Source organism: Oreochromis niloticus, unplaced genomic scaffold (genome assembly GCF_001858045.2).
Source record: "Oreochromis niloticus isolate F11D_XX unplaced genomic scaffold, O_niloticus_UMD_NMBU tig00002896_pilon, whole genome shotgun sequence".
Taxonomy (NCBI): domain Eukaryota; kingdom Metazoa; phylum Chordata; class Actinopteri; order Cichliformes; family Cichlidae; genus Oreochromis; species Oreochromis niloticus.
In genome coordinates this window covers 64,870-83,960 of record NW_020327736.1, presented here as the reverse complement: position 1 = coordinate 83,960, position 19,091 = coordinate 64,870, and the positions used below count along the sequence as shown (strand labels likewise).

The 19,091-nt window shown below is 38.2% G+C and overlaps 1 long non-coding RNA gene across 1 annotated transcript; it reads right to left on the bottom strand.

The window, feature by feature from the left end:
* Positions 1 to 598: 598 nt before the first annotated feature.
* Positions 599 to 16,621, bottom strand: LOC112845077 (uncharacterized). Its single transcript, XR_003217882.1, has 3 exons — positions 16,611 to 16,621; positions 2,034 to 2,056; positions 599 to 779 (listed from the first exon to the last, which is right to left on the bottom strand). It is a non-coding gene; the product is annotated as an uncharacterized LOC112845077 (long non-coding RNA).
* Positions 16,622 to 19,091: the final 2,470 nt, after the last annotated feature.

Sequence of the window (19,091 nt, the reverse complement as noted above, 5' to 3'; positions counted from 1 at the left end):
CAGCTCTCATTTCATCACATTCATTGACCGTGTTCTTATCAGAGTTGTCAATAACTGTCTTTAGGTATTCAGAGAGGCCAGATTCTTTCTTCGTTATATATTTACAGAGGTATTCTATACATGAATAGGCATTCAATATTAACGAGACATCTAAATTAGAGTTCCAGGCTTCAAGCAGGTGTGGGTTGTAATTGTTGATCCAACAGTCCTTTGGGTCACGTTTCAGAATAAGAGCTGTTTTCTTGTTTATGTCCTGGAGGCATTGTTCATACTCATTCATTGTCAAGTTGCATTGTGACAGAATCTGCTCTATGGTGAGAGAAGCAGCTTCAGGTTCCTTCAGCAGGTTCAACAAAGGTCTGAGTTTGGCTTTTGCAGCTTCAGTGTCTGAATCCTCATCCTGTCTCACAATCATTGTTCTTGTGGATGGCGGTTTTGGAAACCCAAATCTACAACCAGAGTTCACACTCTTAAAGCATGTTTTTGTGTGGTTTTTGCTGTGCTTTTGTAGTTCAGCGACTTTTTTGTGCAGTTCAGGCTGTTTTTCTGTTTTTTGGTTTATCTCAAACTTGGGTTTCAGGCAAACTTGGGTTTCAGGCAAACTTGTTTTGCTTTTCAACTCAGGTTCAAGCTTGTCAACTTAGATAGAGCTCGTGGCGGAGAAATGATAGAAGATAGAATGGCTTGTCAAAAAAGATGGAGCAGGGAGAGGGAGAGTGATAGGACAGACTGAATTGCTTGTTAATGATAGAGGGAGAGGGTTTTCTGCAGCAGGTCACCTGTAAGACAGAAAGAAAGTGGAATTAGACACACTTCCAATAAACCTGGCTTTACCATATTTTTCAGACTATAAGGCACATTTAAAAGCCTTTAATTTTCTCAAAAATAGACAGTTCACCTTATATATGGTTGCGCTTACTGACTTCAAACCAATTCTATGTGGTACACGGCACTCAAAAATCTGTCAAATGTTTTAGTATGTCTTTGGTAAGCTACAAAGCAGCACCACTTGATGTATTGTCGGAGCATGGCTACCATAGTCAGCACCCTCGTAGAGTAATTCGTACTGTGCTTCAACATAATATGGTGTGTGTGTGTGTGTGTGTGTGTGTGTGTGTATAAGGGCCTGGCACCTGTTGAGAGCCATGCTTATGAAGCAGATTTCAAACTGATCAATCCACATTCATCAATACACAAATCCTGAAAAGTGAGTGCATTGTTCTGTATTTTATGTCTTACGACTGAACAATGTTGAGAGTTATTGTAAATGAGTTGAATAAAGTTTGGCTTATCTGTTTTGTTTGGCTTAATGTGCCTTAGAATTTAGTGCGCCTTACAGTCCGAAAAATACAGAACATATATATCATTACACACTGAAGAGTTGTACAGTACATTATTAGATTCAACTGAATGAAAATGTTTAACATATGGTGGTGGAACATTTCTAAGGACATTTTTACATTCTATTAACACAATAAAAACAAACAGAGTCTGTAAACCAACATGTGGTGCTACAGTAACTTACTGTAAACATTATATGGTCAAGCTAAACCCACACAATGAAGTTAGAGCAGACAGTTTCAGACCACCTGCTTTAAACACTTCACATGCACTCAACTCAAACTTATAACACATCACATGTACCTAAATGCCCAAAGGTCTCAAATTCCCATTTCTGTGTGTACTTACCTGGTACAACAGTATATCATAATGTTTGGGGAGCCGTTAACATAAAAGTAAAAAATAATTTACTCAGTATGACTTTTGGCAAAATGAAAAATTATATAGGGCATGTTTAATACACACTCACCTCAATCTACAATAAAATTAGCATGGCCGACATTAGGGCCTAATTAAAAATGTAGTATGATGATAAGAGAGATCTGTAAGTCTGGAAATGTTTACATAGACTTTTCTAGGATTTGATGACTTTTGATAATCACCAATAGCTGTGCTCACTCACAGCACTAAACTGAATGTCCTATAATGAGAAACATTTCCCAGCACTGCACATCAGACAAACCTTTACTTACCAGACTTGAGACGATCAGATCAGCTGTCTAGAGAAAGGAAACAATACATCAGATCACTGTTTGATGATTCAGACTGTTGAGCCTCTTCACACACAATCCAATTCACTATGACATAAATTAACTAGTAAAATCCTCAATTACTTTAAGGCTTTATGAGCTTACTGTAGTGTAAAGAGGAGATAAATGAACTGCAGCGTCTCAAATGGCATGTGTAATAAAAGCATTCATTACTACAGAAATGCAAAGAATATCCACCAATATTTGTTGGCACAAGTGCAGGATATACCAAATATTTCCTACACAGAAGCTTTGTGGCTCCAACATTTTCTACCACAAGTCAGTGCTAATAAAGTGTGAACACCAAAACTTTTAAAAATGTAAGATACAAAGTAATTATATAAATCAGAAGCAACAGAAAACCTCATGTCTGACATGAATATGTAAATCTTAAAATACATTTAAATATTAACATGTTACAATAGCAGAGGTGCACCATGTTTTGTAATTAAAATTAAATGTCTTAAAATATTACACTAAAAAGTCCTTTCATTGTACCCGTTGCTAGGAATATTTATGAATTTTGCAGTGTACCTTTTTGGCAACCTTTCTATTTAATTTTAAAACACATTATATTCACTAAATAAGTAATAAACCAATTGGACACACTGGCTGTAATGTACCTAACAATGTCCACTCACACCTCTGGTTCTCTTCGTTTTTATTATTGCTTAACTGTTAAAGCTATTACTTATACCGAGTGAGGCAAAATACTTCTACAGTGTTCTGACTTTAATGTAATACATCAGCAGAATATGAGAGACAATATAAATCAATACCTGTGCAGCTCTTAAGTGTTTGAGCAACCACTTATACTGACTCTCCTAAAACACTTTCATTGTTTTGTCTGCTACTTAAATCCACAAACATAAGGAGAAAATGAACCACCGTATAAAGACATCTGACATTTAACTATGTTTGGATTTGATAAGCCATAAGAAATTTAAACCATACATAAATGCGCTATTAAACTTCAGGGACATTTTCAGGGAGAGTCAGAGGGGTCCTGTGTGGGGGCTTTGCTGCTACAGGTCACAAATCCTGTGTTTTTGCCAATCAGTAAATGGAAACATATCACAAAAAGTCAAACTACTGTATGTAAGTTGCCAAATGTGCTTGCCAAATGCCAGGTTCATACTGCTTCAATTACAATCACTGTTTACTTACCAGCAAAGGCAAAACCAAAGATCTCTTTCACTCTGTGTAACAAAAGACAAAGCACAAAAATACAAAATGAGACAACTCAGATCAGCATCAGAGTCAATACTACATAACTCTGTGTAGTCCAAAAGACTCAGTACACTTCTTTATTTACCACAGCAACAAACAACTCACCTGTTTTTTTCTACACCTTATTAAATATTACTGTCTTCATTAAGGTAATATGTGGTTTCATCCATTTGTAATAAGCCACACAAGTTTCTCAGTTATGTGATAGCTCTATTAGTTTGGTTCTACTAGATAACACAGTAGATTTCATAAGCAATGATTTGCTACACCTAGCACTGCACACTTTATCAAATTCTGACATCACAATTTCAAAGCATGAGCAATCATAAATGAAAGCTTGGGTAATATATTTGTAGGCTTCAACATTTGAGTTGGCCTGCATTCAAATTCTGCTTCCTAAAAATATTATCACCTGCACACAGTATCATTTAATATGGTGTTGTTTTAAATATCTACATATCATATTTATAATATTAATGGTGCACTGCTGCATTTTATTTATTTGAAGGTGGCCTTTTTTAGATTTCATTAATTTTTCACAAAGTGAGAAGTTAAACAGAGCTGCAGGTGTAGGTTTTATTTTAAAAAACAACCTGCACAAACAAGTGTTTGTTAAACAGTTCTTAAAATTTAACTAAAAAACTAAAATTGATTAATTAAAAAAAAAAAACTTCTTCTTGTTAAGAAATGTTATTATTCTTATATTATATTTTTTTATCCTCACTCTCTCTCTCCCTTCTGTTAATTAACCCACAACACAAACACACACCGGCACAGGCACGTGAATCTTTTTCTCCCAGCCTTCAGTCAGAGGCGGTAAAATGGCTCCTTTAAAGTTGCCGACCCTGCTGCTTCAGCAGCTAATCAGTGGTTCTAAAATGGCGGCTCATTACCTTATAACCTAAAGAATGAGGCCGTTTTAACTGACTGATTTATGAAGAGGAGAACTACCTTCAGCTTCCCTAAGAGACTCAGAAACACTAACACACCGAATGAACCAGATACAACACAATAACTGTATTAAACAATCAAATGAACCATATTAATTTCACACTGGGCCTATAGGAGCTAGGCTAGGCGTTAGCGCTTAGGTTGCTAGGGCTAGCATACCAAACACTCCTTTTAAATACTAAAATTACAACGTTTCACTAAAAAAGCAGCCATTGTGTTACTTTAACATGACTTATACTTCGACTGGCTTCATAAGTCACTAACAACAACTCGGTAAATCACTCAAACAGTTTATACACATTTAATTTCAGAGAAGAGAGACAGAGAGGCAGCGCTTACCGGCAGGGATCAAGCAGAGAGTGGGCGGAGATTCAGTAGTCAGCCATAGACGTAAAAAAAGAGGCATTCACGGGTAGTGGGAAACTTCGCCATTACACAAAATTGGCATTGAAAACGTGAAAAATATATGTAGATTTAAATATTATTATACTAGATTTTTTTGCAAAAAAAAAAAAAAAACTAGTAGAAATTTAATTCTATAAGTTTAATAAATGTTTCAAACAGGATTCTTTGAATTTGAAATAATGGTTAAAAGACATAAATAAACATAAGGTCATTATGTTAAAATGTACTGTATTATGATAGATTTATGTAACTGACTGCAGTAATAAGAACAGTCTTCAGGACAGTAGGAGCTGCAGAGGCTCATCTCACTGCTCTGCAGGACTCAAGATCTTCAGGAGGTCCTTTAACCCCACTGCCATGTTACTTTTTAACTGTGACCCCTGAAATGTTCATTGCACATTTATTTCTTTTTTTCTAAATCATAATGGTTGTAATCATATAAACTCCCCCTTGTGGGACTAATAAAGGTATATCAAATATCAAATATCAAATACTGACCTAAATGGACTTGCACCCACTTGTTCACCCACATTGCAGTAAAGCTACAGCGTGGACAACTACAGTGAGGTAAAGCTGTGGCTGTCTCCAACAAGACTCTTCAGTGAAAGTTTTAAAGACAACCATCTAAACTATAGCTTTAACAGTTACACTTTCTGAAACCACATGTTAATGTAAAAATCATATTTGTAAGAAAATCGGTTTCATAGAGTGGAAACCTGTTAATACACAAAGACTTGTTCTGAACTATCAGTAATTAGTGCAGGGGTGGCTTTTACACACACACACACACACAGACACACAACACAGTAACAGAGAGAGAGAGAGAGATACACGCTTCAGCCATAATTTCATAACCATAGGGGCTACAACTGTCATTTTGTTCGGAAGAGATGGGGGAATCCTTAATTGTTATGTATTTAAAATAAAATTATGAATTATTAGAGATATATGACATAGATGATTGGTTGGCTTAGGAGCCAAAAAGGCATCAAAATGCAAATTTTAATGTCCCAGCCCTCAGAAATGATTGGCTGGTTGTGAAGTCGTGCAGGTCCTCATATGTAAATTTGAATATTACAGTGCTCACAGAGGATTAACTCCTTGGGGAGCTGGCAGAAATATATAGAAATACTATGATTACCCAGAAATACTGAATTTAGTTGAAATACTATGTTTTAGCACAAATACTATAAAATGGCAGAAATACCATATCAGAAATACTGTATTTGGTAGAAATATGTTTTAGCAGAAATATTATAGTTAGCACAAATGTTATAAAATAGCAGAAATATTATGATTTAGCAGAAATACTGAAAAGCAGCAGAAAATCTATGATTTAGCACAATAGTAATAACTTGCATAGAAATATGGAAATACAAAATGGAAAGCTGAAGAAAACCTGAATATGGTTAGATGTGTTAGAAAAACTATAACTAATCAGAAATCCTATGTTTTAGAACAAATACTATATTTTGCACAAATCTTATAAAATAGCAGAAATAGTATGATTTAGCAGAAATGCTGTATTTAGCACAGATACTGAAAAGCAGCAGAAATGCTATGACTTAGCACAATAGTAATAATTTAAATAGAAAAATTGAAAAAGCAAAATGGACAGCTGAAAAAATGATGAACATCATAAGGGTCACTCAAATATACTTGTTCAATCAAAAAAAATTGGCAAAAAAAGTATAACAGTCACACAATCACAAATATGAGCACATATGAAAACACACATGCACAGAGAGACACACACAGGATCAAATTCAGTCATCCAGTCTAAATATATTGAATTAAAATCATACAATAAGATGCTCCATTAAAAACTCTCTCTCGCCCTCTCTTTCTCTCTCTCTTTGTCACACACACACACACACACACACACACACACACACACACACAGGGAGAGAACAGTAAGTTTCTAGGTCAGTCAAGCAGCCTGGGAGCTGCTAAATTTGAATCCACCAATCAGAGAGGCTGTGTACTTTTTCCCGCCAAAACAGGTGCACCTGTTTTTACACACACGCAGCACAGAGACAGGATTTCTGCAGTCTATTTCTCATAGTGAAGACACCCCTCAAACAAATGGCTATAATTTCCTAACCGTAGGGGCTACAACGGTCATTCTTACACCGTTTTGTTCAGAAGAGATGGGGGAATCTTAAAGTGTTGACAATTTATCATTAAAATATGAATTATTAAAGATATTTGACTTGTAATGCACCATAACTGAGTAGAGGCGAAGCAAAAACTGCCTTGACCTGCCCTCAAACAAAGCTTTGTAACTCTAAATCTATTTGGATTATCGATATCATTCTTTCACGGTAAGAGACAGCAGGCTTTGGTGAACAGCCATGGAAAGTTTCAGGTCTCTGTGGAAATCCAAAAAAAAGATGTGACAAGAGAAAAAAGTTGTTCATTTCCAGAGTTTGAAATCTGAAGAAATCTGAGCGAAGGACGAATTTCCTACCCTCAAACAAGTCTAACTCATTTCAGAACGGTAATAGGTGAGAAAAAAATTCTTGAATTGTGAGCGTCAGGAGTGTCTGAAGATATACGGGGACAAGCCTCATGTTTTAACTTCGCTTCGTTAAGGAGATATGACGATTCGAATATGCCTCTCATTACAGAAATCAAGCGATGATTTTGAACAAACTCTCCATTGACTTTCTATGGAGAGTTTTCAGAGTTTGTGTTGGTCTGAGGAGATTTGCCAAAATTCTATAAATCTCACAACAATGATGGTGACATTTTCTGAAAGCCAGCAAAAATACCTACGTTTTGATGTATAATTTGTGGAAGTTGAGTGAAAATTGAGCAAGTAGCAAGAAGTTGTTCGGACATGAAGAGAAGACTGCGAAACCTACAGTGGCACACTGAAAGCCAAGTGCATAGCAACCATAACAACACATGTATTTTCTGAAAAATCACAATTTTGCAACTGAAAACTTTAAGAGGGATAAGATGAAAATGGTAACAGATATGAAAAAGCTGAATCATCCATGAATAGCCCAATAATTTGTGAACATTTTAAAGTTTGAATAGTTGTTCTACGTGAAAGTAGGAAAAAGTAGTTAAGTTTCAAAAACAAGCAAGTTTTAGCAGAATTGCGGAAGTTTCCCATTCATTTCAATGGGACAAATTAAAGGAAAAAAGCTTAATATTTTAAAAAGTATAATAGTAAAAAATACCAAAAGTCATAGCCGGAATTAGCAGAAATAGCAGAATAGTTTAAAATTTGAACGGTGAAAATCGGCTGAAAATTGTGGAAGTAGTTAAGTGCCAAAAAACTGAAAAAAGTGGCAACTAGAATAATAATAATAAAGAATAAAGAGAAACAGGAACTCAATAGTGTGGATGCCTAAAGCATCCACACAATAAAGAGAAACAGGAACTCAATAGTGTGGATGCATAAAGCATCCACACAATAAAGAGAAACAGGAACTCAATAGTGTGGATGCATAAAGCATCCACACAATAAAGAGAAACAGGAACTCAATAGTGTGGATGCCTCCAGCATCCACACAATAAAGAATAAAGAGAAACAGGAACTCAATAGTGTGGATGCCTTAAAGCATCCACACAATAAAGAGAAACAGGAACCCAATAGTGTGGAAGCCCTTGTAGGGCATCCACACAATAAAGAATAAAGAGAAACAGGAACTCAATAGTGTGGAAGCCCTTTTAGGGCATCCACACAATAAAGACAAACAGGAAAACAATAGTGTGGAAGCCCTTTTAGGGCATCCACACAATAAAGAGAAACAGGAAAACAATAGTGTGGAAGCCCTTTTAGGGCATCCACACAATAAAGAACTAGAAAAACTAGAAAAATTTGAATTTCCTGCGAAAATGCTGTGTGGATGCCTTAACGCTGAAGCTGTCTGCTGAAAAGCTGAAAAAGATGAAAAGTTGCAAAAAGTTGTATAGTGGTGAAAAAAAAAAGTCACCCTGAGCATGATTTGAACATGGCCCTGGTGGGCTCAAGGCAGCTACTCATCTGACTGACCCAAACTCATTCTCACAAAGAAGAGGTGGACAGACTGACAATTCTGCTGAAATTAGCAGAAGCTGCTGAGAACTGTGTTGATAAGAGGTGAAAAGGCTGAAAATTTTGCACAAAAGAGGTGAATCAGCAGAATTTCTGCAGAAAAGAGGGAAAGAAGCAGAACGTTGCGCTGAAAAGAGGTGAATGAGCAGAATTTCTGCTGAAAAGAGGCAGAACAACCTGGTTCTGCTCAAATTCACCAATCAGAGGTACTGCCTCTGTCTGCTTCATCAGGCTGTGTACTTGTATGTATTCCTGCCATGGAGCTGTCACTTGGTGTTCGCTCGCTTTGTGGTAGACTATCACTTCCTGTTCCTGCTCAAACACAGTGGTGTTTCTGAGTAGCTTTTCTGCTTGGCAATTTAATTTAAATCTTTTGATACATCCCTTTTTCATAGTATAATCTTAACGTGCTTCATCTGAATCACCCTTTCTGTGTGCTCACTACCTAATTTATAGCCAAAGTATTCACTCACTGTCTCCTTACTGTTTCGCTAGCTTAGCTTAGCTCGTAGCCGACTCGTTAGCAACATGGCTACTTCACCTGTCCCTCCTGCACTTTCCTGCTCATTGTATCAGATGTTTAGTTACTCCTCGGCCTCCTTTAGCAGTAATGATACCTGTAACAAATGTAGCATATTTGCAGCTCTGGAGGCCAGGATTACTGAATTGGAGACTCGGCTTCGCACCCTTCATTCACCCGTAGCTAGCCAGGCCCCTGTAGCTGGTGCAGCCGAAGATAGCGCAGGCCCCACTAGCTGTTCCCCGGCAGACCCCAATCAGCTGGGGAAAGAGGGCGGCTGGGTGACGGTGAGGAGGAAGCATAGTCTTAAACAGAAGCCCCAGGTACACCACCAACCTGTTCATGTGTCTAACCGTTTTTCCCCACTCGGCGACACACCCGCCGGGGGTCAAACTCTGGTAATTGGTGATTCTGTTCTCAGACATGTGAAGCTAGAGACACCGGCAACCATAGTCAATTGTCTTCCAGGGGCCAGAGCAGGCGACATTGAACGAAATTTAAAACTGCTGGCTAAGGGTAAACGTAAATACAGTAAGATCATAATTCACGTCGGCAGTAATGACACCCGGTTACACCAATCGGAGGTCACTAAAATCAATATTGAATCGGTGTGTAACTTTGCCAAAATAATGTCGGACTCTGTAGTTTTCTCTGGTCCCCTCCCCAATCCGACCAGGAGTGACATGTTTAGCCGCATGTTCTCCTTAAATTGCTGGCTGTCTGAGTGGTGTCCCAGAAACGATGTGGGCTTCATAGATAATTGGCAAACCTTCTGGAGGAAACCTGGTCTTGTCAGGAGAGACGGCATCCATCCCACTTTGGATGGAGCAGCTCTCATTTCTAGAAATATGGACCAATTTATTAAACCCCCCAAAATATGACTATCCAGAGTTGGGACCAGGAAGCAGAGTTGCAGTCTTACACGCCTCTCTGCAGCTTCTCTCCTCCTGCTACCCCCCCAAAAACCCATCTCCATTGAGACTGTGTCAGCTCCCAAACAGACAAAAAACAAACTAAAAACCAGCAATAAACAACTTAAACATAAAAAATCACAAAGAAAGAACAATACAGTATCCACATCTGAACCAAAGAGTAAAACAGTGAAATGTGGATTATTAAATATTAGGTCTCTCTCCTCCAAGTCTCTGTTAGTACATGACTTAATAATTGATCAACAAATCGATTTACTCTGCCTTACAGAAACCTGGTTGCAGCCGGATGAGTATGTTAGTTTAAATGAATCAACACCCCCGAGTCATTCTAACTACCAGAAACCTCGAAGCACAGGCCGAGGGGCGGTGTGGCAGCAATTTTTCACACCAGTCTATTAATTAACGAAAGACCAAGACAGACTTTTAATTCATTTGAAAGCCTGATGCTTAGCCTTGTCCACCCCAGCTGTAAAACTCAGAAACCAGTCTTACTTGTTATCATATATCGTCCACCTGGGCCTTACACAGAGTTTCTCTCTGATTTCTCAGATTTTTTATCTGATTTAGTGCTCAGCTGAGATAAAATAATTATTGTGGGTGATTTTAACATCCATGTAGATGCTAAAAATGACAGCCTCAACATCGCATTTAATCTGTTATTAGACTCAATTGGCTTCTCTCAAAATGTAAAAGAACCCACCCACCACTTTAATCACACTCTAGATCTTGTTTTAACATATGGCATAGAAACTGAACATTTAACAGTGTTTCCTGAAAACTCTCTGCTATCTGATCATTTCCTGATAACATTTACATTTACAATAATTGATTACACAGCAGTGGAGAGTAGACTTTATCAAAGTAGATGTCTTTCTGAAAGTGCTGTAACTAAGTTTAAGAATATAATCCACCCACTGTTATCATCTTCAATGCCCTGTACCAACATAGAGCAGAGCAGCTACCTGAAAGCTACTCCAACAGAGGTCGATTATCTTGTTAAAAATTTTACCTCCTCACTACATACGACTCTGGATACTGTAGCTCCTGTGAAAACAAATCCGAAGTACCTGACTCTGTGGTATAATTCTCAAACACGTAGCCTAAAGCAGATAACTCGTAAGCTGGAGAGGAAATGGCGTGTCACAAATTTAGAGGATCATCATTTAGCCTGGAGAAATAGTTTGCTGCTTTATAAGAAAGCCCTCCGCAAAGCCAGAACATCTTACTATTCGTCACTGATTGAAGAAAATAAGAACAACCCCAGGTTTCTCTTCAGCACTGTAGCCAGGCTGACAAAAAGTCAGAGCACTGTTGAGCCAACAATCCCTTTAAAGTTAACTAGTAATGACTTCATGAACTTCTTCACAAATAAAATTTTTATCAATAGAGAAAAAATTACCAATAATCATCCCACAGATGTAATATTATCTACAGCTACTTTTAGTACCATCAATGTTAAGTTAGACTCTTTTTCTCCAATTGATCTTTCTGAGTTAACTTCAATAATTAATTCCTCCAAACCATCAACGTGTCTTTTAGACCCCATTCCTACAAAACTGCTCAAAGAAGTCCTGCCATTAATTAATTCTTCAATCTTAAATATGATCAACCTATCTCTAATAATCGACTATGTACCACAGGCCTTCAAGCTGGCTGTAGTTAAACCTTTACTCAAAAAGCCATCCCTAGACCCAGCTGTCTTAGCTAATTATAGGCCAATCTCCAACCTTCCTTTCATATCAAAAATCCTTGAAAGAGTAGCTGTCAAACAGTTAACAGATCATCTGCAGAGGAATGGCTTATTTGAAAAGTTTCAGTCAGGTTTCAGAGCTCATCACAGCACAGAAACAGCTTTAGTGAAGGTTACAAATGATCTTCTTATGGCCTCTGACAGTGGACTCATCTCTTTGCTTGTCCTGCTAGACCTTAGTGCAGCGTTCGATACTGTTGACCATAATATCCTATTAGCGCGATTAGAACGTGCTGTAGGTATTACAGGTACTGCACTGCAGTGGTTTGTATCATATCTATCTAATAGACTCCAATTTGTACATGTAAATGGAGAGTCCTCTTCACCCACTAAGGTCACAGGGTTCAGTGCTAGGACCAATTCTATTTACATTATACATGCTTCCCCTAGGCAGCATCATTAGAAGACATAGCATAAATTTTCACTGCTATGCAGATGACACGCAGCTCTATCTATCCATGAAGCCAGGTAACACACACCAATTAGTTAAACTGCAGGAATGCCTTAAAGACATAAAGACCTGGATGGCCGCTAACTTTCTGCTTCTTAATTCAGATAAAACTGAGGTTATTGTACTTGGCCCTGAAAATCTTAGAAATATGGTATCTAACCAGATTCTTACTCTGGATGGCATTACCTTGGCCTCCAGTAATGCTGTGAGGAACCTTGGAGTCATTTTTGACCAGGACATGTCCTTCAACGCACATATTAAAGAAATATGTAAGACTGCTTTCTTCCATTTGTGCAACATCTCTAAAGTTAGAAATATCCTGTCTCAGAGTGACGCTGAAAAACTAGTTCGTGCATTTATTACTTCCAGGCTGGACTACTGTAATTCATTATTATCAGGATGTCCTAAAAACCTGCTGAAAAGCCTTCAGCTGATCCAAAATGCTGAGTAACGCCAGAGCTTATATTATATTTTTACATGCTGTAGTGCCATTTTTGGGAGCATTTCAAGTTGATATACATCAATACAACCATCCATCCATCCATTCGCTTCCGCTTATCCTTTTCAGGGTCGCGGGGGGCGCTGGAGCCTATCCCAGCTGTCATAGGGCGAGAGGCGGGGTACACCCTGGACAGGTCGCCAGTCTGTTGCCAATACAACCATTATAGCCCAAATTTTAATAATATGTATGCATTAAGTGCTTAGTAATTACATAAATTGCAAAAAAGTGCAATAAACTACAAAAAAATTGAAAATCGTTTTTGTTTTTTTAACATATATTTCTAGTTAGAGAAATTTAAGAGGCTTATCCCTCAAAACTGTAAATACAAAAAAGTTGCACAAAATAGTTTCCCACCACAGGAAATTTATTTTGAGTGTCTTCATAGTTTTATTTTTGAAATACACCAATTTTTATATACTGCAGGAAAAACGAAAATAAATATTATAGTGCAAATTTGCAAAAAAGCAGCATATGCATCAAAATAAACTATTTCCAGCAGTGCAATTTGAGTTCTAAGCATCCCAGAAACGACACAGAAAGTCATAAAGTCAAAGATAACTTTTAAAAATACCAGTATAGGCTCTGAGGCCCTGATAGTAAAAAAAACTACATTTCCGCGAAAATGACGTCACTTCCGGTTTCGGGCAGGTAATGGCGGACATGCGAAAGTTCGCGCTGACGTCTATTCCAACGTAGGAAGTGTTATGAACAGCTGATCGGATCGGCAAAACGTGTTTCTGGAATATTATGTTTTATGTATTATGTTTTTGTTGCTGCAAGCGCTTTTTATGCAGTTTTTGCAAAGCTATATGTGGAAGAAAACCGTGACCTAGGACAAGCTGATAGCATAAGATGTAAGTACAACTCCTCCGGTTTCATATGCAAAAAAAATTATTGCTCTAGCTTATGTGGTTGCAGAGCTACCGGGATTTAAAAATAGTTACGCAAAACGGAGCGTGCCCGCTCCGACCGGTTTTAAAGGGTTAAACATTATTACTGCTATATTTGGCAATATTTGATCATTACTTTTTAAAATAATTAATTTCAAACTTTAGATAATACTACTAATACCTGTTACTCTTTCACCAATCAATCTTATGTTACAGTAGCTGTGCCGAACGTCATTGCTCGAGGGTCGGTGTACTGCAACTTTTTGATGTGTCCCTGGTCCAATTATGAATTAAATGGCTGAATTGCCACCTCAGCATGGAGTCAAGTCTTTATTGTGGTGTGTTGCAATGACGACTTGTTTAATAGTTTTAGGACACAGGCCCTCAAGGACTGGAGATTAAAACCCGTGGGTTATAGGATCACAGTCTTGTCCACATCAAAAACTAAATGATTAAAAAGAAAATGCGCATGTCCCTTACTCAAATTTTCATGCCAATTATCTGCAGCTTGGCAGTCTATACGGCACTATAATGCCCAGACCTAATTCTTTTGAAAACTATACATCTATCCAGAGGTCAACTTCATCAGACATCACCTAGACACAGAGCTGGATGAGGCCACCACAAACAGCAGTCTGTCCGACAAAGATGACTTCTTTGGATCCATGGGGTCAGGAAAGCCAGAAGCAGGGGAGCTGGAGAGGTACCTTTCATGTCCATTCACTGGAGGTATGGATCTATTGCATAGCTTTCCCCACATCAAGAAGCTGTCAAAGTCAATACAGCTCTTCCTGCATCTGGAGCTTGTGAGGGACTTCTTAGTCAGGCAGGACTCCTGTTCACTGTTAAACAGTTACATCTGCACAGCAATAACCTTGAGACCAAACTGCTGCTGAAGCTTAACCATCATTTCACTGATTGAAGAAATGACACATTTTTGCTAAATATGAAGAAATAGATGCACGCCCATATAGTTTGTGGTAAAATAAGCAGCTTTGTATCGACATATGTTAAAGTTGCCTCGTTCTAATGGTTTCTCTGAGACTGCTGTGCCATGTGGAGTAAAAGTGAATATAAAGTGTACAGCATCTTGTCACTGGAAATGGTTTGCACTTTACTGTAGGTATTGGTGAAAAAAGCTTTATGTTGTGAAAAACTGAAATCTGGAAATTTGAAGTGTTGTGCCTTATTTTGTTAATGTTTTTTACATATATTCTGTTACGGCCCATCTAGGGGGGCCAGGTCATAACATGAGTGAAGCAAGGGAAAGACCAAGGGAAAAGGGAAAGACCATCTCTGAATCGAGGAGGGGGCCTAAGGGTACATCTTTCACCATCTTACAATGCTGTGATTGCAGTTATTCCCCAACTCTCTGTAAATGGTACTCATGGCCATTGATCAGTGGTTGTTGATCAATGGTGTAGACAATTTACATATTAATGATGTGCGTGTGCTCTGCGACACACACACAACACCTCAGGTCCTGGCACATCACACAGGGGAGCCATGATCAGCTGATGAAGCTCCCTGAACCCACTGCTCCACCCCTCCCCTGCAGCTGAGCCACAAACCACACCCTGCCACAGAGAGCCTCTAGGTTTTGTTACCACTTACATTACTTACATTTTGTGGTTTTTGTTTGCTTTTGTCTTTTCTATTTTTGGTGTCCAGTCTGTCTTCGTCTTGTCTCTGTGTTCTGTCTTCAGCATCTCCTGTTGGCGTGTTTTGGCTTATGTCTTTTTGACTCAATCTTTTGCCAGTTAATAAAGCTGTCTTTTCAGTTAAATTTGTCTGCCAATTCCTGATTTTGGGTCCGGACACTGCTGCCAAACAACCATCACATGGCATTTATAGTCTATTCATTTTAATCAGTAGACTACATGCAACATGTATGTCACTCTCTGAATTTAATATTGCTTTTAATATTGCTTTGTGCGACACTAGCTGTTTTAGTTGAAATTAAATCATTTTGAGGTAGTCTTCCTTCATTTATTTCATCTACTTTTTGCAATGTATCACTACCACTGGCAGCAAAACAACCCCAGAGCTTGATATAACCGTTATCATGCTTGTTCTGGTAGTGTTCTTAGATTTAAATGCCTCACCTTTACCCGTCCCAACATAGCTCTTGTTATTGTGGCCAAATAGCTCAATATTTGTCTTTTTACACTATAAAACCTTTCTCCACACTGCATTTGGCTTGTACATGTGGGCAGCTTCAAATTTCAGTTGAATTCTAAGGTGGTGATTATGAAGCAGGGACTTCTCTGTTGGTTAACATCCTCTCAGTCCATGGTCAATTTAAATGTGCTTCATTGTGGATAGTGATCCTGGTGTTCAGCAGAGTCCAGTTCATGGTAAATTTGAGTTTTGGGTTTTTGGGGTTCTTACTGAACATCCTTACCAATTTCCTCTCATCCAAGTTTGATAGTTTGTGTCTTCTTCAGACATAGGGCTGATTTGACTCATCTAAATAATGTGTACTTGTACTTGTTAGAAATGATGCAGCTGTTTAGAAATGAATAGCAGAGCGCATTGTGGCCAAAACACAAAGCCAAACACAGACACCATCATGCCAGAAGTTGTCATCAACACTATCATCATCGATATTTGTTGTCTGTCTCTTGTTCAGAGGTAGCAAATATTAAAAAAAACAACAAACAAAACACCACATGAATAAAACAGTGGCAGTTCAGCCTGTAATGTTTTAAAGACAAGAGACATCATTATGGGAGAAACTATCTGTCCAGTTAAAAGGCACAGTGCCTAGCACAACTCAATTTTATCCAGAAGAAATATGCACAGTACTATCAAATCTTACGCGGCAAAGGAAAGGACCAGTCAGCTGTTGCCAGAAATTCCTGCTGGAAACAGGTTTGTTGAAATAGTCCCATCGCCCCTTCTGATGTTCTTACATTTAAACGTTTCATACGATCAATATATCAGTCTGGAAAGGGTTGCAAAGCCATTTCTAAGGCTTTGGAACTCTGACTACAATAGGAGCTATTATCCTTAAAAGGAGAAATTGTCACGGCCCAGCGGCACAAGGAAAACGGGATGGGCACAAGTGCAGGACCCAAATCGGAAGCGAGACAGTGAGTGAACTAGGTTTATTTTCCCCCACAAGGTAAACACAAAAGCCAAATTTAAATGATGCCACTACACTAGTTGGCGCGCTGTTAAAACTAAGGCAACTAACTGAAAACTAGACAGCTCTAGAATACAGCGGGACAGCTGTGGCAGTGGGTAGGTGGAAGCTGGGCCGGGAAAATACTATTAAATGAGAGGAGAACACAGTCAGAGGGGTCCAGCAGTCTATCAGCGATCCTCCACAGTTAAACTGAATCGCCTTACTTGGTTTCAGGTGGAGGGGACAGGTGGGGCGCAAGGCCCAGGTGGGCTTGAGGTCAAGGCGTGGGGAGGCAGGCAGGTGAGTGGCAAGTTAATTGCCAAAGCTGTACCAGAAACAGGTGACCCAGGTCCAGAAAAGCGGGGATGAGTGAGGTGAGAACCCCACTCCAGGAGCCAACTCTGAAGACAGGAAAAAGCAGGTAAGTTTTCACACAGGATTTAGACTGAGCAATAATACACCACTGACTAACATGGGATAGCAGATACTCAGGCGATGACTAATTGAGCGTGCAGGTTTTATATGCTGCTGGAATAATTGCCTACAGGTGGTCAGCCAGGGAGGAGCAACCGATCTCCGCCCAAAGGAGGAGGGCTGCTGTTTGAGAACTGCAGGGGCCCACCCAGACCATGACAGAAACATTGGAACACTGATGAGCCTTCCCAAAAGTACTCCAAGAATGTACTGATGATTCATCCAGGATGTTACAAAATAATACAGAACAATGTCTAAAAGCTGAAGGCCTCCCTTGCCTCAGTTATAGTCAGTGTTCAGGATTCAAAAATAAAAAAGAGACTTTCTTATTGTTGAGATGTAAATAAATTTAAAATCCATTGCCAGTCAAGTCATGTCAAAGTTTATTTCTGTTGCACATATATATAAGCTAAGGAAGTGCTGCTCAGTCTATACAAAATACATTTTAAATAACTACAAAATGAACAAATAATTACCAAATATGTTATAAATTGCATTATAAACAACAACTTAAAATAAATATACACTCACATATACTAAATTACAAAGTAGAAACCATAAACTTATCACAGCATACCTCAATAAACATAAACCTCAATTAAATATAAAACAAAAAATACATAACAAAGTAGAAGTAAATACGACTGTGGTTGGACAATGAAAAAAAACAGGGCATGCTGCTCAACTAGAACTGAACGTAAGAGAGAATAAATCCATTTTTAATATTTTAAAATATTGATTGTGCAGGACTTATGTGAAAAGGTAAGTGTACAGACGTTTCCCAGCATCCTCTGAAACAATATCTCTGAGTCATTGTACTTTTTATATTGTATATTTTATTTTACACAATCATTATTGTCTTTCACAATACTTGCTTTGTTTTACTTTTTCAAACAAATAAAAACAGTAAAATAAAATTCAATAAATGGGATTTTGGTTCAGTGGTTAGCACTGTTGCCTCACAGCAAAGAGATTCTGTTCAAATCCAGGCTAGGCCCTTTCTGTGTGGAGTTTCTATGTTGTCCCCAAGTACTCTGGCTTCTTCTCACAATCCAATGACATATAAGGGTCCGTTTAATTGGTAAATCTAAACTGCCAATGTTGGGATTGGATGTTGTCGGATGGAACAAAACCACCATTTAAATTGTAAATGTTTAGCAAAATGCTTCCTGTAAAATATTCTGTGCATTATTTGAGGTATGCATGATGATGCAAAAATAAATATGTATAAAGATTTTTTCACCTCTATAATACTGTAGACAAAAATGGAGCAAACAGGAAACAATGCATGAGGCTGACTTGATCATGTGTTTTTATATTTCTTTATATAAGCTGTTCTTTTTATTTAACTTTCGTCACGTAGAGCGGTGCTTCTAAAAGCAGACACACTGTCTCGAGTGGTTTGTATTTGTTAAATTGAAATAACAGCATCTAAAATGAAACACATGCTGACTAACTGATACCAGTGTGTCAGTCAGCAAATGTGTGGCTTTTTCTTTCTGTGAGAAAGTTTCACATCATTTACTGTCAGCATGAATATGTGATACAAAGATATTTAATAACTTCAAGTCAGTTGAATAAAACTGATGAAGAACACAATGTAGACCCACCTTTCAGTTTACTGATGAGATGTGTTTTGTTTAAATAACTTGACCAAACACTTCCCTGTGGATACTCAGTGGTTGTTATTAATCAGTTACCTTTAAAGGTGAACC